This window comes from Cebus imitator, unplaced genomic scaffold (assembly GCF_001604975.1).
Source record: "Cebus imitator isolate Cc_AM_T3 unplaced genomic scaffold, Cebus_imitator-1.0 Scaffold346, whole genome shotgun sequence".
Lineage (NCBI taxonomy): Eukaryota > Metazoa > Chordata > Mammalia > Primates > Cebidae > Cebus > Cebus imitator.
In genome coordinates this window covers 1,587,921-1,612,023 of record NW_016107661.1, presented here as the reverse complement: position 1 = coordinate 1,612,023, position 24,103 = coordinate 1,587,921, and the positions used below count along the sequence as shown (strand labels likewise).

The 24,103-nt window shown below is 46.0% G+C and overlaps 1 protein-coding gene and 1 pseudogene across 2 annotated transcripts in view; one reads left to right on the top strand and one right to left on the bottom strand.

The window, feature by feature from the left end:
* LOC108287505 (serine/arginine-rich splicing factor SR45) overlaps positions 1 to 24,103 on the bottom strand; it is a 1,472,561-nt gene that overhangs the window by 815,487 nt on the left and 632,971 nt on the right. The window lies entirely within an intron of this gene.
* Positions 4,129 to 4,990, top strand: LOC108287506 (annotated as a pseudogene). Its single transcript, XR_001818362.2, has one exon. The product of XR_001818362.2 is annotated as an N-alpha-acetyltransferase 10-like (transcript).

The following is a 24,103-nucleotide window of genomic DNA, read 5'->3' as shown; positions in this document are numbered from 1 at the left end:
AGTAAGGCACATAGTGATATCATAGGGAATGGTGGGGCTTATGGCGAACTAGAGATAAACTATACTGCATTAATAATTTTACCTGTTGGCTAAATATATGAAATAATAAATTTTCCTGAGGCCCCTGTAAGCAGCTAGAGCCCTCTCTTTACTGCATCCAGAGTAAATTTCGTAGTCAAAATTATGTTAGATTCAGAGCTGCATTTCTAAGGCACATAGTATTCACAAATGTGTACCCACAGACCTCAGGCTGGGTCACCACCCAGCGTGGGTGGAGCGTGTGTTAGGCAAGCCAGGCTGGACTGCAGAGGCCGGTTGGAGGATGGAGGGCTCTTTAAGGGTTGCTGACGCCAGCTCCAGCCAAGGGCTTTTATGAAGCCAGCAGCAGTCATCAGAGTGTCTGCAGTGGGGGGCTGATATGATTAGAGCCGTGTTTGAGGCGGGCCATTCTGTGGACCAGCGCAGGGTGCAAAAGGGACGTGGGAAACTTCCAGCAGGACACTCTTGAAAGCTTTGTTCCAGCGATTTCCCATCCCTTTAATCATTTCCCTTCCTCTCCTTCAGTTTCTCTGCATGTGTTTGAAATCGCAAAGGCCGACATTAAGGGTTTCCTTGTCACTTGTGCTAGGAACTCGGTAGATGTGATTCCTTTTCAACTGAGATTGGAAACATAAAAAGCCTTTCCTGAGGCCACACCAGGGACTTTCAGGGGCCGGGTCTGAACCCAGGTCGAACTCCAAAGATGCCTTGGAGACCCAGGCAGGGACTCTGCCACGTGATGGAGACCTGGTTCCCCCCTTGGACTCCCACACATCAGGAGACATCCAGGCTAAGTTAATGGACACAGGGAAGATCACTCTTTGGTCACGGTCACCCGTTCTTCCAGAACCCTGTCTGAGACGCCCTAACGCCATCCGGGGCTCTGATGCTGCAAACCAGCCTGTGGTCTGTACCTTACGTGCCGGACAGCGTGGGGCTACCCTGTATAACTTCCACACAGTCGTGGTAGACAGGTCTTTTTCGGTAGCATGAGACAAAAACAACTCAAAATGGATCAAGCACAGGAAGGAATTTATCAGCTCATTCCACGGAGAGATCTCACTTCAAATGGATCCAGATAAGGATCGAAGAGATTTAATTACTTCCCTGGCAAGAGGTACAGCTGTGAACCGAACCAGGTCTCTATCATCTAGACGGCGCTCCCTGCACAGCTCTGCAAGGCTCCCATCCACAAAACCCAGACACTGAGAAGCGGGTGACGGTCTGCTATTCCCTGGCGGGACGTTATGCCTTCCCCTCCCGCTGACTGACACCGGTCGCCCCCTCCCTCCCTCCAGTAGGAATGGCTGTGCCAACGGTGCTACAAGTGGCCTGCCACGCACAAGACAGAATAGCCACACCCCTGGCTCAGGTACCAACCTGGTGGGTGGGCCTCCAGTGAATGACACAGCACGGTACCAGATAGGGAAGCCTTAACCTGTGACATCAGTGCATCTTAACTTAAACAGGCACTCCAGGTAAACACGAGGACGGGTGATTACTTCTGTTGCTAGTCATCCACATGAAAATGTCACATCCCCACAGCCTGGAGTCAGTCACATCGTCTTTGCCAAGCTGTCTATGGCTTTGATGGAACTGATTTATGGAATGCTCTGACACCAGCGTATGGAATGAATGACACAAATGTGGAGGTTTCCTGAGCTGTAAGGACATCTCAGCCAGACACAGAGAACCTCCCAGTCACTCTCGGGCCTGAGAATTCCTGCCCTCTCAATTACGCCTCATTGTTAACACTCTGATTTCACATACAGTTTAAGGTGAATCTCCTCCATCCCCCCCAGGCATCAACCAGAAAGACTAACTGGGGAGAATGCATGGTCTTTTCTTTCATAACCTCTTTTCCCATTGGGTTTTTTGGTTTTGATAGTTCTGCCATTGGGTCTAGGAAGGGTTCAAGAGACAAGGCAACCTCCTTTGTACTTTGCAACACATGAAATCATCTGCTATTGCCGCTGGTGATCAGGTGAATTTCAACACCAATAAATGCCCTCTGCCTGGAAGACGTCCAAATGCTGGCATCATCATGGAGCACGGGTAGATTTGGGGGAGTCCTGTGGGTGACAGTTTCTTCTATTTGTTAGGGATATCTAAACTGCAGTTGCAGGTAGAACCAAATGCATAAAAGCTCAACATAATGGACATTCATTCCTTGCTCACGTAAGAGTCTGGGAGACCAGATTGGATAACAGATCACCACATGGACATTCAGAAAACCAGAGTGAAAGGGGCTCTTCCATGCTTAAGATGTGGCTTCCAAAGCCGTCATCATCATCTTTACCCCAATCCAACAGGAGGATAATGGCTGGTGGTTTTGATTGACCAGACCCAGAAACAGCATGCCTCATTTGAGCTCACATTCTGTTGTCTAGAGCTCAGTCCCACAGTCGCCTATAAAGGCAGGGGGTTGTGACCATGCAGTCAACTGTGTCTCAAAGGGGAGAAGATGGTTTTGGTGACCAGACCCAGCAGGCTAGCCATACATCCCCACTGCAGTACTATTTTGCACAAGATCCCCCTACATGGTTCCCTGGTAGGAAATCCACTTCTGCTCAACCTCTCCCAAACCCTACTGGTGACAGAATGCTGGTGGTGTGACCCCCATCTCTTGATGCTGAGGTTGTCTCACCTTGCAGCTGGTTCTCTTGGATGCATCAGCCACAGAGCTCAAACCCAGTTTCTCTTTGGTATCGTTTTAGCCCTCAGGAAACTCAGGTCTTCACCTAGCCACAAGGAGCAAGAGCAAAGCAGAGAATGAAGCTTTGCCTCTCCTCCATTCCTTTTTATCTCCTCTTGTGCAAATAAGCCCATAAGGATGACCATCAAAGACACTGCATGAGTACAGCAGGGCCTCTTCCTGCTGGCCTCCCAGTATCTACAAGAGGAGCCCTGGAGCTTGGCTTCTTTTACACTGTTGTGGGGAAGGATGTTGACCCATGACTCATTCTTCTCTCTCTTCTTGAGTCCTCTCTGATCTTCTGCTTATAGAAACTAGTGGACACTAGAAATAGCACAGTTGCCTTGTCCTCTCTTAGCCCTGGGTAGGCATCTGAACCTGTTTTGGGCTCTCTTGCAAATGCAAGAAATGCACAGCTTATCTCTGCAGGCAACTCTGGGTCCTAATGATCCATTTTGGGATAACAGGAAATATTTGCATTCCACTTCTCCTCTACACAGTCAACTTCACCAAGGGGACCAGGCTGTGAAAGGTTGTTTTTTTTTTGTTTTGTTTTTAAATGAGACGGGGTTTCACTCTTGTTGCCCAGGCTGGAGTGCAGTGGTCCAATCTCAGCTCATTGCAACCTCCACCTCCTGGGTTCAAGTGATCCTCCTACCTCCGTCTCCCGAGTAGCTGGGATTACAGGCATGTACCACCATGTCTGGCTAATTTTGTATTTTTAGTAGAGATGGGTTTCTCCATGTTTGTCAGGCTGGTCTCAAATTTCTGTTCTCAGGTGATCCACCAGACTCAGCCTCCCAAAGTGCTGGGACTACAGGTGTGAACCGTCTCGTCCTGCCAGGTTGTGAGTTCTGCATCAAACTGAGTCAACTCTTGCCGTGAACCAACTTGAATCTCTAGATTTCTGTCACAGGTACAAATGGAAAACCTTAAAGTCCTACTGTCAAAAAGTGGTGAGGCAGAAAACTGCTTTGGGTTGTGGAATAAAACAAATGAGGAGTTCCTGTCACTCAGCAGCTACGTGGCCTTGAGGAGGTGACTCCTCTGACCTGAGAGCGTTTACTTCTCTGTAAGGCAGGAATCGGGAACCCCCGTCAGGTCTGATGGCAGGAACTCTAAGAAAAGTTTTGAAGTCAAGTTCTGAGCTCAAAACCTATTCCCACCACTTTCTAGATAATGCAGTCTGGGGCAGGTGTGGAGAATGAAAAAGTGGCCACCAGTTCTTTGGTGCTTTTCCCACTGAGCAATGGGATCTATGTCCACAACTCTTGAGTCCAGGCAGGCTCTGAAACTACCTTCACCAACAGATGACAGCAGAAGGAATGCTGCGACACTATTCAGGCACTTAAAATACTGGCAGTGGGCGCACAGCCCCTTCCGCTGCCGCCCAGCTAGCCCAGCCCCGGTCCTGGCCCCCGCCTCGCTTCAGAGCGCAGCGGCAGCTGACTGCGCCTTCACGATCCGCTGGGACCTGCAAGCTCCGCCACCGTTATGAACATCCGCAATGCGAGGCCAGAGGACCTGATCAACATGCAGCACTGCAACCTCCTCTGCCTGCCCGAGAACTACCAGAGGAAATACTACTTCTACTATGGCCTCTCCTGGCCCCAGCTCTCTTACATTGCTGAGGACGAGAATGGGAAGATTGTGGGGTATGTCCTGGCCAAAATGGAAGAGGACTCAGATGATGTGCCCTATGGACATATCACCTCGTTGGCTGTGAAGCGTTCCCACCGGCGCCTCGGTCTGGCACAGAAACTGATGGACGGGCCTCTCGAGCCATGATAGATAACTTCAATGCCAAATATGTCTCCCTGCATGTCAGGAAGAGTAACCGGGCCACCGTGCACCTTTATTCCAACACCCTCAACTTTCAGATCAGTGAAGTGGAGCCCAAATACCATGCAGATGGGGAGGATGCCTACGCCATGAAGCGGGATCTCACCCAGATGACCGACGAGCTGAGCTGGCACCTGGAGCTGAAGGAGAAGGGCAGGCACATGGTGCTGGGTGCCATGGAGAACAAGGTGGAGAGCAAAGGCAGTTCACCTCCGAGCTCAGTAGAGGCCTGTCATGAGGAGAAGGGCCTGGCTGCCGAGGATAGTGCTGGGGACAGCAAGGACCTCAGCGAGGTCAGTGAGACCACAGAGAGCACAGATGTCAAAGGCAGCTCAGAGGCCTCTGACTCCGCCTCCTAGAGCCTGGCCCATCCCTTCCTCACCCCACGAGCTTCCACAATAAATTCGCTCTGTGACACTGGGGAAAAAAAAAATACTGGCAGTGTCCACTAGGCCCTTAAAATATTGGCAGTGTGCCCTCCCATCCACTGGGGTGCTCTCAGGGCACCTGCAGCCGACGTGTCAGAAGCTGACTACCCTAAGACAGCCTTGTTGCAGAGTCTACATCTAGGTGCTTTGGGATCAGTCCCAGGGGAGCTCAGACTTCCAGTCTTCCTGACTCACGTGCCAGTCAACTGAATGTCACCAAGAAACCTGAGTCAATTCACAACCAGCAGATCCTGCCTAGATTCCTGACCCACAATATCTTGAGGTATAATAAATGGTCACTAAGTTTTAGGGGTACTCTGTCACATGACCCTAGATGATGAAAAAGGACTTAGCCTCTCGGAGTCCATCATTTTATATCCATTTTATATACAACGGAAATAACATTTTATAAGACTGCTGTATGAATTAAGCAAAACAGTATGTTCAAGGCGCCTGGCTCAGTTGCTGGCCCACAGTAGGCAGTGTTTTACTCTCCCTCAGTACCTATGCTGTCCTTTGTGATTGTCCACAGCAAATTTTCTTCCTTTCCTGTCAAGTGATTTTCAGAGTCTTCGACCTGATCTCCAGCTGGTAAAAGTGTAAGGATTGCTCTGGGTTCAGAAATACCAGTGCCTCCTACATCCTCACTTTACCATGGGAAAGTTACGTTACCTGTCTGAGTGAGCCTCAGTTTCCTCGTTTAAAAACGGACACAAAATCTATCTTGCCATTTTGTGTACATTCAATAGGAATGTCTGGCTTACAGATGGAGATTGCAAATGGATAGCTGTGGTTTTGTGAGTTCAGGGTAATCACTGTAACAGTAGCAGAAGTCCTAACGTCAGATATTATGAGCCCTACTGCATTTAACAGAGCAGCTTGCAAATAGGCCACCTACAGGGACACACACACACACAAATTTTTTTTGAGACAGAGTTGTGTTGCCCAGGCGGGAGTGCAGTGGCATGATCTTGGCTCACTGAAACCTCCACCTCCCAGGTTCAAATAATTCTCATGCCTCAGCCTCCTAAGTAGCTGGGACCACAGGTGTACACCACCACGCCCAGCTAATTTTTGTATTTTCAGTAGAGACGAGGTTTCACCATGCAGGCTTGAACTCCTGACCTCATGTTAACCACCCACCTCAGCTTCCCAAAGTGCTGGGATTGCAGGTGGGAGCCACCACACCCAGCCCAACAGGGGTACTTCTGAAAGCATGAAGCTTCCCATCTCTCCAGCTCCCTCTCTTCTGTTCTGGCCTGGGACTTGGTTCCAGCCACTGAGCTGCCAGAACTCATCTTAAATTTTAACTATAAGTGTAAAAAAGGAAAGAGCCCATTCATGGATGATAGTCATCTCCCTTCCTCCCTCCCCTTCTCCTACCAAAATTCTGTAGGCTCCAGACATGTCCAACGAACAAATGTCTCTTAAAATTCTTCTGGAAAATGCACAAGGTTTCTCTTAATAACTCTCACTGTCAGGAATGAAATATTTACATGCACTCGCTTCAAAATTCTGGCAGCTTGTAACCTAAGAATAGTTTTACTTATGGTGCTGAACAACTGCCTTAGGTCTGTCTTGCAGATGATTTTGAGAGGAGCAAGAGGCAGAAGAGAGGAAAGGAAAAGTCACAAGGGAGGCAGGGACAGATCAGGGAGGGCCTGGCAAATCCCTGTCCTTGGTTTGCCCTTGACATTGGTGTATTAAGGCAGGTTAAAGCAGTTACAGTGCTGGGTTGCGGGGAGTCTGAGCTGTGACGAGCCCATCAGTCACCCTGACACATGCTGGAAAACATGGGGAGATTGCAAACATTATCTGAAGCTTAATTATGAAGACAGGAGGAGGCTGGACTGGAGTGAGAAGTGGGTGCTGAGGCTCTCGGGGCCCTTCCCATTGTAACCTGTCATCTTTGGTGAAAGGTATCACCATCTAAATTTCCTTCTGAAGAGCCCCTGGTTACTTTCTGAGGCTAGGTTGCAAGGATAGAAAAAGCTCCTAAAACGGAGCTTTTAGCTTGCCAAATTTAGCTTGGCAATCTGGAAATACAGATAAAGATCCTCAAAAATCCTCCTTTCCACTGACCTCATGCCTCTGAGACTGGGAGTCTCTTCTGCGTATTGGAAATACCACATAAAGCTTACAGCGCAAAATGGTATTTTGTAACATTTCTTTCTCTATTTTTTGAGATAGGGTCTCACGCTGTCACCCAGGCTGAAGTACAGTACTGCAAACATAGCTCACTGACACCTGAAACCTCTAACTCCCAGGCTCGAGGGATCCTCCCACCTTAGCCTCCCCAGTATTTGGGACTACAGGCACACAGCACCATGCCTGGCTAAGTTTTGTTGGTTTTTTTTTTGTTTTTTGTTTTTGTTTTTTGGTTTTTTTTTTTTTTTTGGTAGACACAGAACTTCTCTATGCTGCCCAGGTTGGTCATGAACTCCTGGGCTCAAGTGATCTGTCCACCTTGGCCCCCCAAAACGCTGGGAACATATTCTATAATGGAAAAAAACAGGTAAGAACCTAGTTCCCCAACAATAGGGGATTCACTCAGTGTGCTGGGTTACCTCCTTTTCATGGAATATTCCAAGACTTTTAAAGTAATGGTCAAGTGAAGTTTAGGATAACATGGAAAAATGCTTTCAGGAAGAAAATTGGAATATAAATGACGTATTAACATGATCTTAATTATGTTAAAACATGAACAGAAGAAAGGCAGAGGGAGGCAATACAAAAAAATTATTACTGCTTTTGGGGAAGTGAAATTAGATATTTCATTTTCTTTTTTCTGTATTTCCAACATTATTAGAAATAATTATTTCCAATATTTCTGTATTATTAGAGAGCAGTTATTTAGACCTTTGCCACATAGTAAGCAGTTTTATCTCCCCTGTCACAAAATCCTGAGCACCTCTGCTATTCTTGGTAATTCTCCACAAGAAATGTTATTCATGTACTGTCAAATCATGATTTTGAGGGCACCCAACTCGATCCCCAGCCAGTCAAATGTACAGGGGTTACTCTGCAGTCACGAACACCTGGGCTTTAAACATCCTCACTCCTCCAGTTAAAAGCTATGGGCACGTCCAACTCCCAACCATACTTTCCAATATTCTATCCATTTTCCTAACTCTGTATCCCTGGGGACTGCCAATCCCAGAGTAAGGCTGGGCTGTGTAACCTCAGAGGGCACAAAGCAAAAAGATGAGGGGCCGGGCATTCATGCTGCACGCTTCACAAATCAGGCACTGTGCTGGGGGCTTCTGTTATGTTCTTTTAGTCCTTAGAGCCTGCCAGATGGGCGTCATCCTTACCATGTTACCTATGCTATGGAAACTAAGAGCCCCAAGAGGACAGGAAACTCCACAGACAACACAGCTCTCAAGAGTCAGGGTAAGGATATGGGCACAGGGTTCCCAGACTCAGAATCCATCCCTTTCCCTTGTCACCATCAGCCACAGATGGAGAGCAGTACAAGTCAGAGCCCTAGCTGGCACAACCCTCCTTTTGCAAAAACTTTTGGGGTAGAATTCAAATGGCTACAAAACCACCTCTGGATGCCTCAGTATCCTCCTTCATGGTCACAGTGCCTGGAATTCCCCAGTTGGAAATGCTTTCCGTTACGTTGAAAAGCCTCAACTCAGGCCAGACACGGTGGCTCACACCTGTAATCCCAGCACTCTGGGAGGCTAAGTGGGGCGGATCACTTGAGGTCAGGAGTGTAAGACCAGCCTGACCAATGTGGCCAACCCCTGGCCTGGGGTGTTTTTGTGTTGGTGAGAAGGATGCAGAGCATGGGCATGAGCTGAGTAGACGGACCTTGGTCATTTTGGGCTGTTCAGCATCTCATTCGCTTTCCTAAAAACCTTTCCGCTTCCTTTCCAAGAAATCACCTTCCCCACATGTGCGGTCTTGGTAAGAAGGTGACTTGAAGTAGTCCTTTTCCCAGTTATTTTATTGTATTTTATTTTTTTGAGACAGAGTCTCACTCTGTTGCCCAGGCTGGAATGCCATCTCGACTCACTGCAGTGTCTACCTCCTGGGTTCAAGCAATTCCCTACCTGAGCCCCCCCGGGCAACTGATATTATAGGTGCCTGCCACCACACCTGGCTAATTTTTGTATTTTTAGTACAGATGGTGTCTCACCGTGTTGGCAAGGCTGGTCTCAAACTCTTGACCTCAGGTGATCCACCCACTTCGGCCTCCCAAAGTGCTGGGATTACAGGCGTGAGCCACCCTGCCTGGCCTTCCCAGTGATTCTTAATGCTGGCTGGACATTAGGATCACATGTAGAACTAGACAAAAGGAAGCCACCAGGATCCACGCCCAGGCTCTCCAGTTTCATTGATCTGGGAAGAGGACTGGACATGGGTACTCCATGAATTCTCTCCAGCTATTCTGGTGAGCAGACAGAGTTGAGGACCACTTGGCTGGATGCTTCTTGCCCATCTCCTGGAACATCCATGGTGTATAAATAACCAAACACTCTCTCCTTCCACCTGAGGTCTTGTGTAGGTCTGTGACAAGAGGGCAGAAGTAAATGGCTTGCGGGAATTTATCTCATGGGTGGTAGAATTCTGTACAGACCAGTTCTGCTCTGAGACTATTCGTGCTTCCCAGAAGTACAGCACTGGCTCAGTTCATGTCTCCTTCCATCTGGTTTTCCAGCCTCCCTACAGGTTCTGGAAAGCCCATCCTAACGAAACTCTTTAAGTAACCCAGGAACAGCAGATTGTGGTCATGGGGACTAGAAGGCAAGACAAAACAGCCACAGAGGAAGAGAGAGAAACAGTTGCTAGAACTACTAAATCCCCTTGTTGAGGGATGGCAGAAATGACTAACTTTCCACTACAGATCCATGCCTCTCCTCTCATTGTATGGAGCCATGTGACTAGTTCTTACTGATGAAATATGATAAATAATGAGATGAGTCATTTCCAGGCCCAGAAGCTTAAAGGCAGGTGTGCCTCCCATGCATTTCTGAACACAGACGCCTTCTGAGGACAGAAAGGAGGAGAATTATGCAACGTAGAAGAAGCCTGAATCCCTGAGTCACTTTGTGGAAGGCAGTCAAATCACCAGGAACACCTGCACTGGACATCTAAAGAAGCCAAAAACAAAAAAAAAAAAAAACACTTTATCATGTTAAGGGACAATAATTCGAGGTTTTTTTTTTTAACAGGAGGGACATTATCCTAATTAACACATACTATTATTACAGATAGTATGAAGCTGTATGGTCAGATGATGCTGCTGATATGATGACAGTAATCATCATAGCTAATATTTGAGTGTTTATGTCAGCCTCTCTTGTAATGCTTTACATGTACGAGCTCAGTGATTCCAAACCAGGGGTAATTTTTCCCCCAGGGGAGATGTGACAATGTCGGGAGGCATATGTGGTTGTCACAACTGGAGGTGGGAGGCTATGATGAGGACAGGTCATTTTATTGCACTTCATTTTATTCTACTTCACAGACATCACATTTTTTTAAAATCAATTAATGATTTGTGGCAACCCCGTATCAAGCAACTCTGTCAGTGCAATTTTCCCAGTAGTGTGTGTACCTCTCCTGTGTCTGTGTCGCATTTTGGTAATTCCTGCAATATTTTAAAATTTCTCATCATTATCCCATCTGTCACAGTCATCTGTGATCAGCGATCTTCAATGTTGCCATTGCAATTGTTTTGGAGTGTTGTAAACTTCCCCAATAAGAGAGGAGGTTTAATGGATAAATGCAGTGTGTGTTCTATTTTGCCAACCAGTTGTTCCCCATCTTTCCCTGTCTCCTCAGGTCTTCCTGTTTCTTTGAGAGACAACAATACTGAAATCAGGTCGGTGAATTACCCTACGATGACCTTTAAGTGTTCACGTGAAAGAAAGGGTCACATGTTTCTCACATTAAATCAAAAGCCAGTGATTAAATTTAGTGAGAAAAGCACATCAAAAGCAAAGAAAGGCCGAGCTAGAAATCTTTACCCAAACAGTTGGCCAAGTTGTGGATGCAAAAGAAAAGTTCTTGAAGGAAATTAAAATTGCTACTCCAGTGAATACAGAAATGATAAGAAAGTGAAATGGCCTTGTTGCTGATATGGACAAAGTTTGAGTGGTCTGAATAAAATATCAAATGAGCTACAACATTCCCTAAAGCCAAAGCCTAATCCATAGCAAGACCCTAACTCCCTTGAAAGCTACGAAGGCTGAGAATGGTAGGAAGCTGAAGAAGAAAACCTGAAGCTGGCAGAGCCTGGTTTATGAGGTTTAAGAAAAGAAGCCCCATCTCTGGAACAAAAATGCAAGGTGAAGCAGCAGGTGGTAATGTTAAACTCCAGCAAGTTATCCAGAAGATCTAGCTAAGATAATTTATATATATACATGACTCAAACATAAGACTTGAAACCATAAAATTACCAAAAGAAAACAAAGTGGAAAGCCTTCTTGATATTGGTCTAGGCAATGCATTTTTTAGTATAATGTCAAACACACACATACACACACACAGACACAGGTACATATTTATATATATACATGATATATATTTTTATATATACATCATATATATATTTATATGTGTGTGTGTTTGTCTGGCATTATACTAAAATTTATGTGTGTGTGTGTCTGTGTAACACACACACACACACACACACACACACACACACACATATATATATATATATATATATATATATATATATATGGATTCCCAGAAAAAAAGTTAGAACTAATAAATAAATTCAGTAAAGTTGCAGGATGCAAAATCGACAAATAAAAATCAGTCACATTTTTACACACAAAGAATGAACCACTGGAAAAAAAAAAAAAAAAAAAAAAAAAAAAAACAAACAAAAAAAAAAAAAAGAAAAAGAAAAAAGAAGATACATAGGAATAAACTTAACCAAAGAGTTGAAAGATGTATACATTAAACATTCTAAAATATTGATGAAGGAAAGTTAAGATAGATAAATGCAAAGACATCCAATATTCATAGATAGGATTAATAAATATTGTTAAAATGTTTATACAACCCAAAGTGATCTACAGTGTGATCCCTACCAAAATTTCAACAGTCATTTTCCACAGAAATAGAAAAAACCCACCCTAAAATGCATACAGAACAAAAATCCCCTCATAAGTAAAATAATTTTGAGCAAGAAGAACAAAGCTGAAGGCATCACATATGTCCTGATTTCAAAATATAGTATGAAGCAACAGTAACCAAAACAGTTTGGTAGTGGCAAAAAACAGACATATAGACCAATGAAACAGAATAGAGAGTCTAGAAATAAATTTACCCATCTATAGTCAACTGATCTTCAACAAGAATGCCAATAACACACATGGGAAAAAAAGTCTTTTTAATAAACGGTATGGGGAAAACCGGATATCTACATGCAAAAGAACATAACTGGACCCTTATCTCACACTACATACAATAATCAACTCAAAATGGATTAAAGTCTCAAACATAAAACTTAAAACCATAAAATTACCAAAGGAAAACGAAGTGGAAAACCTTCTTGACATTCATCTCGGCAATGCATTTTTAAATATAACCCCAAAAACACAGATAACAAAAGTAAAAATAAGTAGGCATTCATCAAACTAAAAATCTTCACCACAAAGGAAACAAAACAAAACAGCAAACCTACATGTTGGGAGAAAATACTTGGAAACTATTTATCTAATAAGTGGGTAATATCCAAAATAAATGAGGCACTCAACAGCAAACACACACACACACACACACACACACACAATTAGAAAATGAACAAGGATCTGAACAGACATTTTTCCAAAGAAGATATATAGCTGGTCAACAGGTTTATGAAAAGGGGCTTACCATTACTAATTATTGGGGCATGTAAATAAAAACCACAATGAGATATTAACTTACACCGGTTAGGCTGGCTTATCACCAAGTCAAAAGCCAGCAGCGTTGGTGAGGATATGGAGAAAAGGGTACGTACCTTACACGTTGCTGGTGGGAATGTAAATTGATATAGACATTATGGAAAGCAGTATGAAGTTTCCTTAAACAACATCAACAAGAACTATCACATGATCCAGCAACCCTTCTGAGTATATATCCAAAGAAAATAAAATTTGTATCTCAAAGAGATATGTGCACCCCCATGTTCATTTCAGCATCACTCACTCTAGCCAAGTATGGAAACAACCTAGGTCTCCACTGGCAGATGAATGGATAAAGAAAATGTGGCACATGTGTGTGTAGATAGGTGTAAACCTATAAACACCATTATTCAGCCTTAAAAAGAAGGAAATCCTAACATTTTCGACAACATGGCGGAACCTGGAGGACATTATGCTAAGTGAAATAAGCCAGACACAGAAAGACACAAACTGCAGGATTTCACTTGCATATGGGATCTAAAAGAGTTTAACTTGCAAAGCAGAGAGTGGAATGATGGTTGCCAGGCACCGGAGGTGGAAAGAAAGAGCGAGATGTTGGTCAAAATGTACAAAGTTTCAGTTATACAGGATAAGTTCTGAGGGTCTCATTAACGCATACTCTGGCGATGACAATGAACAGTATTGTACTATATGCTTGAAATTTCTGAAGAAGTTGATCTTACGTGTTCTCACCATACCCACACAAATCATAACTATGTGAGGTGACGGATCTGTTCATTAGCTTGATTGTGGTAAGCATCTCACAAGACATGTGCACATCAAGACAAGACATACTGTTCACCTTATATATACAGTTCTTTTGTGTCAACTCTGCCTCAAGAAAGCTGGCAAAAATTAAAAATAGAAACTTAGCTGATAATATTATATGATCGAATATTGTCCATAAGGGATTAGTTTATAATGAAAACGCAAAATAATTATACCTTTTTTTTAAAGCCAGAATTTGGCTGGGTGTGGTGGCATATGCCTGGAATCTCAGCACTTTGGGAAGCTGGGTGGTCGGGACCAATTGCTTGAGGCCAGGGGTTCAAAGCTGCAGTGAGCTGTGATTGAACCACTGTACTCCAGACTGGGTGACAGAGGGAGACAGAAAGACAGACAGACAGAGGGAGGAAAGGAAGGAGGGAGGGAGGGAGAAAGAGAGGGAAAGGGAGAGGGAGAAGGGGAGAGAGAGAGAGAGAGGAAAATAGAAAGAAAGAAGGAAAGAGAGAGAAAGAGAGAAGGAAGGAAGGAAGGCAGGTAAGAAGAGCAAGAAAGCAAGGGAGGAAGGGAGACAGAGAGAAAGAAAAAGAAAGAAAAAGAAAAGAAACCTCCAGCTCACCACATATGAGCCCTATCAGTTGGGATTTGTTTTTAAAACTGGGGACAAGAAGAAGCTACATCATAGGGGACATCTTATTGTCCCCAATTTAAAAAACTTTTTAAATTGGGGACAATAAGAAGCTATATCATAGGGGGAAGATAAGGATCAATTGAGATTATGTATTAAAAGTACTGAGAACAGCCTGCAGAATGTCCTTAGTAAAAGTTAACTGGGGCTGTGCGCGGTAGGGCACGCCTGTAATCTCAGCACCTTGGGAGGCCTGGTAGAGCAGACCGCCTGAAGTCGGGAGTTCGAGACCAGCCTGACCAACATGGAGAAACCCCATATCCACTACAAATATAAAAAATTATCCAGGCTTGGTGGCACATGCCTGTAATCCCAGCTACTCAGGAGGTTGAGGCAGGAGAATTGCCTGAACCCAGGAGGCAGAGGTTGTGGTGAGCTGAGATCATGCCATTGCACTCCAGCCTGGGCAACAAGAGCGACTCTGCCTCCAAAAAAAAAAGTTAACTGGGCTTTCCCCACTCCCTTATTCATACTATTGCATGGAAAGCTTCCTTTCTATGCAAGGAAAGCAAGAAAGAGAAAGAAAAAAGGAAGGAAGGAAGGAAGGAAGGAAGGAAGGAAGGAAGGAAGGAAGGAAGGAAGGAAGGAAGGGAGGGCGGGAGGAAGAAAGGAAGGAAGGTAAGTAAAGGAAGAAAGAAAGAAAGACGAAAAGAAAGAAAAGAAAAGGAGCAAAGAAAGCCAGAATTTGAAATGCAGCAGGCTCAGCTAGGGTACCATCCTGCCTCTCTGTCCCCCACAACCCCCGAGTCTGCAGGTCTTCACATCCTAAACTCTGTTAAGCTAGACCAAGCCAAGCTGCTGGACTGTCTTCTGAGCGCTCATTCCACCCATCATTCAACCAAGGACAGAATGTTTGTTGTCACAGACAAAATAAAAAAAAAAAATGCACGTAAGCATCAATAGAGATCGCCAAGGCACTTGTGTCCTCAAGTGCAGCTGGACAGTACAGTGATTAGATTAGCTGGTGGGGTCTGGGTCTGACTCAGGCTGAGACCAGATCCAGCTCCTCAAGCCCAGAGAACATGAGGGCAGGGTAGGCTGTGCCCGGGGCAGGACTCCAACAGGCTCACCGAGCTCTGCTTTGTTTTCTACACTCTTTCAGGAAATTTAACTGTGCAATCTCTTTGGACTTTTCGTAATTCTCCTGGCCATTATCAGGAGGTGAGGGTCGTCTGGCTGGAAGACCCAGGAGCTGTTCAACTCCAGGATACCAAATGCTACCTGGCATTGAAAGGCAGGGCTGAGGCTCCAGTCTTCACCCCAAGGAGCTCATTTCTTCCCTTCTCTGCACCTATTCAGCTTGCTCCCGCTTACTGGCTGCCTCCTTTCTCTACACAAGAGATGAGTCCAGTATCCACAGTCTCTTTTCCTGGGGCTAGTCTGATCTGTAAACATGTAATTCTATCACAGTGCAGTAAGTGTTATAACCAAGGGACTGCAGTGAAAAGTCTTCTGCATTCAGAGAGAAAGAAGTGACTCAGAGCATAAGGCACAGAGAAAGGGGCCTGAGAGGAGAGGCAGCAGAGCAGTGCCTTGTAGGATGAACAGGAGTCCGCTGGGAGGGGGAGGGTGATCCCCCACCCATATCCCAAATCCTTTTTTCCTGTTAGAGATGGAGTTTTGCTCTGTCGCCCAGGCTGGAAAGCAGTGGTACAATCGCAACTCACTGCAGCCTCAAACTGCTAGCTCAGGTGATCCTTCCACCTCAGCCTCCCAGAGTACTGGGATGACAGGCATGAGCCACCATACTCAGCTACATAATCCCTTTTACAAATCCAGTGAATTAACCTCCCTCCCACTCCCGCCAAGCTGCACCAAGCATTGATTGATCAGGATTCTCAAATGCCACATTTTCTGGAGAATCATACCTTGACCAGAGGTGCCTGAGCCGTTATGCACTGACCTCCAACCAAGGCCAGCCTGCAGCCCAAGGCTGGCAGATATGGTGGTATAAAGGTGCACTTCACATGCTCCATGGTGCCATCCACATTCAGAGCCTCCCATAGCATCAGGCTGGGGCTCTACTTCAACTAAACCACATCTTTGCTACCTCATCTTCTTCCCTCACCTCTAGACTTCTTCCTGTGAGCACGCCTGCAATCCTGTGCCTCAGAAGCCACATTCGAGCTCTGCAGAACTCGACCTAAGGCAGGGAGGGAGGGTATTTGAGGCAGAGGAGACGGCATGGGCAAAGCTTTGGAGCCATGAACTTGAAGGCATGCTCTTGGAAGGTCAGGAAGCTTTGTATGCAATAGCATGAATAAGGGAGTGGGAAAAAACCCAGTTAACTTTTTTTTTTTTTTTTTGGAGGCAGAGTTTCACTCTTGTTGCCCAGGCTGGAGTGCAATGGCGTGATCTCAGCTCACCACAACCTCTGTCTCCTGGGTTTAGGCAATTCTCCTGTCTCAGCTTCCTGAGTAGCTGGGATTACAGGCATGCGCCACCACGCCTGGGTAATTTTTTGTGTTTTTAGTAGATATGGGGTTTCTCCATGTTGGTCAGGCTGGTCTCGAACTCCCGACCTCAGGCGGTCTGCTCGACCAGGCCTCCCAAGGTGCTGGGATTACAGGCGTGCCCCACCGCACACAGCCCCAGTTAACTTATACTGAGGACATTCTGCAGGCTGTTCTCAGTACTTTTAATGCATAATCTCAATTGATCCTTATCATCCCCCTATCATGTAACTTCTTATTGTCCCCAGTTTTAAAAACAAATCCCAACTGATAGGGCTCATATGTGGTGGGCTGCAAGTTTTAATTCAGGTGCATCTGATGATAGCGCCTCTGTTCTCCAGCCAGTGTTCTAGGGTTCAGAACCTCTCTGCACCCGGCCAAGACACCTTCCTTCCTCTACTCACCGACAGACTCAGCAACAGACAGTTCCTTTAAGACTCTCACTCGCAGAATGCTAAACTTGTGGTGTTCCTGTCACCTTTGAACGGACATGAACAATGACTCTTTTTAAAAGGACACAGTATTTACGGAGCCAAAATGAAAAGGACAGCAGGAAAGAATGCTCAGAACCTTTGATAGCACAGAGATGACATAATTTATGTTTCCCCCCAGCCATCTCTGCTCTCCCCGTTGCAATCTGAAAATTGAGGAGAAACTTGGTAATTGCTTCAGCTGGGCTGGGCCTGCTCTTGACCATTTGCTTTTCTTATTACCTCGTCCTGCCCAGTGACCCCTGAGCATTTCATCTTCTTTGGCAGGGCTGGTAAATCTTAGGCCGTCCCTGGTAGTGCAGAGAATGCCTTGGAAAACACACAGAGGAAAATGGAGGAGGAGGGGTGCGGAGGGAGGCGGTCTTGGGGAAAGGTCTTCAGACAAAATGCAAGATGATGGTGAAATGAACCTCCCGTGCGGGCTTTGCAGGATATAGGAAAAGCACCCACTGCACGCCGAGGGGAGTAGCTTGTCTCCAGTTAGGAGGTGAACTGTAACACAAAGCTGAATGCACGCTGATATCTGCTCTGTTCCTGCTCTGTGCGGAACACAAGGTGCAACCACGATCATAACTAATAGGAGATTTACTACCGTCATAGATTCTGGCATCACAACCCAGGGTGTTGGGCAGATTTTGAGGCTAAGTCCACAGCAGAGAGTACACAAGGCAGAAATAAAGCAGGCCTGGAAATTGGGGAAGTGGGTTTGGGGGTGCACTCCTACAGGGAGGCTGGGATCAACAAGGAAAGTTTCCAGGCGGCCACAGCTCGGCTGAGCTCAGAGATGCAGGAGCCTCTGGGAACGCAGCATGATATGCCCGACGCCATCTCCAGCCAGGCTGCGCACCTGCTGTCCCAGCCTTTGAAAAGCTGTCCTTCATCACCTCTCCCACGCTGGGCTGCCTGTCTCCCTGCCTGCAAGGTCAAATGTGAACTGCTCACACCTGGCCCGGGGCTTTTTCGAGATGGAAAGTGAAGGAAATAAGAAATCAGGCTCTGGAGTCCCCCTTGTGGATTCCTTCATCTCCGTCATTGCGAGGCAATGTACACGTTCTCTGAGCCTCAGTTTCCTCATCTGTTCAATGAGGATCACATAGGGGTCTTTAAGGAGTAAATGTAATCAAGCACATAAATTACTGAAAATAGTCGTCGGAGGAAACATGCAGTGTTGACTGCTGTCATAAAACATTACTTTTATTAATTCTGTGGCTGCTGCTGCCACTCTGCAATGATGATGGCCCCTCCTGCTACTTTGTTAGAGGACCTAGCATAGCGCATGGCACACAGGATACCAGCACTTCGTATGTTCTTTCTTCTTCCACTGAATAATTCCAAAGAATGGAGCTACTGGTTCAAGGGACATGTGTCTGCACACGTACGTTCCTAATAAGCGACACAGTATTGGACGGGTATTTCTCTTACCTTTTTCCGTTTCTCTCACTCATTACTCCAGGAGATCTCAGACTCATTCACTTTTCTCTATCCCTCCCACTTGGCCCAGGCAGCATCCCCTCTGCTTCTCCCCTGGGTTAAGATGGATAATATCACTTAACCAATTAACTGGAAGTCCCCTTTCCCTCTTAGCCACTGAATTGCCAAGATTCCGAGAGCCCAGACTCCCAGCCTGGGTTCAGAGTAAACAGAATCACCTGGGGTGGCTGAAAATGGTGGAGACAGAAGGTGTTTCAAAACTTAATCAAAAATTAATTAGAAAGAGAAACAAGCCAAAGGACAAACATCTGTGAGCAGATGATCCGCAAAGGAAAACAAATCTGAAATATAACATTCCCTTTGAGTTAGGAGCAGAAACCTGCTGGGCCACACTGGGAGTAGCTGGAAGGATGCTGTCTGAGGGGAACAGGATGCCTCCGTGTTTACTTCTTGGGAACAAATGACAGCAAAACTCGAAGTTCCAAAGACATGGGAGGAGAGAGGCTACAGACTCAAGATCATACAGGAGATGCTAATAAATAATTATCAGAACAAACACTGGCCAATGCCTCAGAGTGAGGGGGACCACACAACAGGAGGGCGGCCTCCATGATTTTCTGACTCTGAGCAGTGGTGACAGAGTGGCTCAGAGCCAGAAAAACCAAGCCTCAAGAAACACATGGGATGGAAATCAGAGGGGCCATGGCCACCAAGATGGACCTAGAATAGATACTGGGTATGCAGCGAGGATGTGACCCCTGGAAGAAACTGGATGCCTGGGAATGAGATTCTGTAGTAGAGGATTGTAGCAAATGCACCAGTGCCCCAGACATATCCCCTCCCCTTCCTACCCCAAGGTCTCCTCAGTGCAGACAACTATGGGTCTCTCCTGACGGCTTTCTTTGACCACAGGGGTCTGCTTCTTCACGCACATGACATGATGGAAGGAAATGAGGCCAGGGAAGGCTTCCTAGAGCAGGTGATCCAGTGAAAAATGTAAAACAAGCAGTTCCTTAGAGTAAGTTAGGGGAAGGCAGACTTTAATGTCACAGGAGTATGCCTCGACCAATAATGGCAGCTTTGCCCCTGAGAGGACAATCCTGTGACATGGTCCTATGGATTCAGGGGTTCCAAGCCCCAGCTGCCCACAGGGGTGACCTGCTCCTGAAAGCACTTCTATGGGCCTCCTTGCCTCCCCTTTGCCCCACGCTTCCTGGCACCACCTCACACATGCATCACTTACATTCATATCCTTATCTTGGTATCTGCGTCTAGGAATTTAACCTAAGACAAGCAGGTTGCTGGAGGTCAGACGGAATTAGAAGTGGATTGTGGCTCTGACTACACTAAGCAAGGAATCTGTGCAGGGACTGCTCCGTGAGCAAGGAGGAACTCACGGTGATTTCAGTAACCTCAAGTCTCCTGATTGGACCCGATACTTGGTGACACGTATTACTGCCATTTCCCAAATCCATATGACCCCTGAAATCAGGGCACTCCATCGTCCTTAAAGTCAAGAACCTCCTCCATGCAGGAAAATAACATTAGAAACACGAGTTAATGCATCTACTTGAAGGCAATGAGAAAAGGAGAAATATGAGTTAAATGCAACCTTATCTCTGACTCCAAGGAGGCTCCAATGGACTCTGCCTTCACTTCTTGACAGAAGACCAAGGACTCAAGTGTTCTTACCTGGGTTTTCCACTGTCCCACTCTTGCATATTCTGGTCCTTCTACCTGGAGCTCCTCCCCTGCCCTTACCCCGCTTATTTAAAAGCTGTTTATTCCCTTAACTGACATCACCTGCTCTAGGAAGCCTTCCTTGCCCTCATTGCCAATTCTGAGAGCAACCAATACTTGTCTGCTACAATTAGGATAATTGTGCAGGGTATGTAAACTTTGTTTTACCCACAATTTCTAAGTACGCCAGTCTCTTAATCTGGAGTCTATGGAGTTTCAGCAGTTCCAGACCTGGAATCATATTTGTGAGTTTATGTGGTTTTCAAAAGGTTTTCTGAGGTTCAAGAGGCCAGAGAGCTAGAGCCAGTAAACAAGTCATGGGGTTTTATTAGGGCCTTCCGCATAGGGGAGAGAGTCCAGTGCTGGTGGGCCAGACATGAGAACTGCCTTATGTACAGAAATGGCCATGTGGTGGTGGGCTGGACAGGATATCCAGCCTATATAGAGATTAGTTGTGGCAGGCTGGAGAGAAACACTACAACCTGCTTGCAGACTGCATGCCATTTATATGGCATCTTCACTTAGCACCCTCCTTATCTTCCCTTATCTCCTGTACAGCTCATGATGCACAGCACAGGATGTAGGCTCAGATATTCCACACAGACAAAGAACTTAACTCTGGGTGGGCCACTCCCTGATTCCCTGGCTTCAGACACACATTCAGGTGCATCTGCCATACAGGATCCTTCTCAGGATATGCTTAGATTATCACTATCAGGGGTGTTTACACCAGATCACGTCAGAGCCACTGCATTAAGCTGAGCTCCTCAAAGACAATGCCATATTTGTTCCTGTATCCCCAGAGTCCTGGACAATTACAGACAATCTGTTGGCAATGCGAATGACTAATGTAGCTTGAGTGTTGATTCTGAATTGAGCATGGGGTCGAACACCCTGCAAGTCTTCATTTCCTTGACTTCCGTGACCACCCTAAGAGGTGGCTGTAATGTTTGTTGCATGGACTGAGAGATGAGGCTGTGGGACACTGGTCTAGGCCACACAACTGGAAGGTTTGGTGCTGAAATCAGAAGCCAAGCCAGTTAGCCTCTGGAGGGCCAGAGAGCTTCACCGAAAGTCTCCAGAAAGAACCAACTAATGAAATAAGCAGTGTTCAACTCATAACCATGTTGCTCTCCAGTTCTAATGCAGCACTGTGACATACCTCTAATAAAAACTCGGCCTTTGGTAAGACCCTGAAAACCAGTGTCCACCTGGTTTCCCTTTGCAAATGGCACTGAGCTCCTATAATGCATCTGGAAAAAGATCTCTCTCCTGTAACATCTGTGCACATACATTTTAATCCTTTGATGCAATCAAGTTCTAATTTTAGATTCCCACCCCCCATTTTTTTACGGATAAGGAAAGCGAGGCCAAGACGTTCTCATGGCTTGCCCAAGGCCATGCAAAGCTGGAAATGGAATCCTGCCCAATTCCCAACTAAGTGTCCTTCTCCCTAGTTCTCCCAACTGCAGCATCTTCTCCAAGATGTCCATGTGTTTTCTACCTGAGAGTCACGTGTTTCTCACTCCAACAAGATTCCTGGAGTCACCAAATTCAATTTCATTCCTCAAATGACTTCCAGAGAAAAGCCTTGCCCTTGCACAGCCTCTTTGGGATTCCCTATTCCCTGCTACAAGAGAGCTACTGGGGTCAACACCTTCCTGGAAGCTCTTTCTTCTCTCCCCTCCTCTTGGGATCTAGCTAAGGAGACAGAGACAGACCGATGGCCATCTGTCAGAGCAGCTCTGTGCAGCCTGGGCCCAAATGCACTAATTGATTTATAGGCTAATAACGCAGTTTCTATGCATGGCTGGGTTGTCTGCAAAATGTGTCCTTCTCCACAGCTGCTCTGAAGGAAATCCCAAGTCCCCAATGAAGCAGGAATTGGACGGGCTTGCTGGAGCCCTTTCAGGGACCCATGTGGTTCTTCACATCCACTAATCGTGCGAGGACTTACGAAGTGGAACGTTCTTGGCTACCTGAGCACTAGCGCCCAGCCCTCAAATTAATAAGAACCAGCTGGAAGTCTGTGTTGATGAAGACAGCTGAGTGCGGTGGAGAGAAGTAGGGTATTGATGTTCCTCGGGACAGGGGAAGGTATCAACTCAACCACTCACTGGCTGTGCACCCAAGGCGGGTACACCAGGTCACCCACCTGAGCCTCCATGCCTCCATCTACCCAGTTGGGGAAAGAAAATCTTCTTCCCTGAGGGGTTGTAGGAACAGATGAAATGGTTGGCATACTCCATGAATATTTGTTGAATAATCACACAGAGACACAGAGATAATAAAGCCCATAAAACATGCTGTAATAGAAGTTACCTTCCTTTCCATATACCTTTCCCCATTATGCTTTCCCACTGTGTTAAGAATGGAAAGGCAGAATGACCTTAAGAGGAGGGTGCCCTCTTCTCTTCCTTGCCCCTCTCTTCTTTCATCTAAGATGCTACTATTGGGTCTCCACCATGAGTTACGAGCATCCTGTGTATTTTCTCACTAAACTCACTAAATTCTTTTTTATTTTTATTTTTAAGACAGAGTCTCACTCTGTCACCCAGGCTGGAGCACAGTGGCACGATCTTGGCTCACTGCAATCTCTGCCTCCCGGGTTCAAGTGATTCTCCTGCCTCAGCCGCCTGAGTAGCTAGGATTACTGAGATTACAGTTGCCCACCTCCATGCCCGGCTAATACTTACATTTTTAGTAGAGGTAGGGTTTCACCATGTTGGCCAGGCTGGTCTTGATCTCTTGACCTCAAGTGGTCTGCCCGCCTCTGCCTCCCAAAGTGTTGAGATTACAAGCATGAGCCACCACGTCAGGCCATTTTCTCACTAAATTCTTACCACATTGCCCTCAAAAGATAGATGATGCCCCCCATTTCATAGACCAGTGCTGTTCAACGGACCTCTCTGGGATGATGAAAGTGGGCTCTATCTTGACATCCAATAACAGTGGCCACCAGCCACATGTGGCTACTTAACCCTAAAACTGTGTCCAGTGTTGCTGACAACTCAATTTTAAGTTTTGTTTTAATCAATTTACATTTAAATAACCACATTTGGCAGTGGCTTCCAGATAGAACAGCACCGTTATGGGGAATAACAAAGGAGCACAGTGGAGTTTGAAGAAGCTCAGCCACCTGCCCCAGGTCATCAACCTGAACCAAAGTGCAGGTGAGACGGAAGTCCACACCTGTCAATTTCCTGCATACATCGCTGGAAGCAAACAGCTGGACTGGATGAGGACTTTCTTGGAGAAGCAAGCTGAGATCTGAAACTCTAGACAGGCTTGAGAGGAATATTTCTAGCGCTGGAGAAACGGTCCAGAAGAAAAAGGAAATGAATATTCAGAACAGATAATGGTGGTGGAAATGCTGTGTAAACTTTGAAGTGCTGGCTCAGGGTGGGGTTATGAAATATACACCCCTGGCAATGACTCCATGGCAAAATTTTGCTGTCCTCCTTCATCTCCTGTTGCCCTGCTTAATCATTAATTAAAGCTTAAGGGATTTTGGAATACAGGCCTCTGAAATTTGGACAAAACCTCCATGTTACAGAAAAAAAATAAAATAAAAAGAATCTCGGGTAATTAGCTTTTCTTTCCCTAAATGCTTTTTGGTTCTCATTACAAAACAAGTGTTGGGTTAATATACCTTGTGTT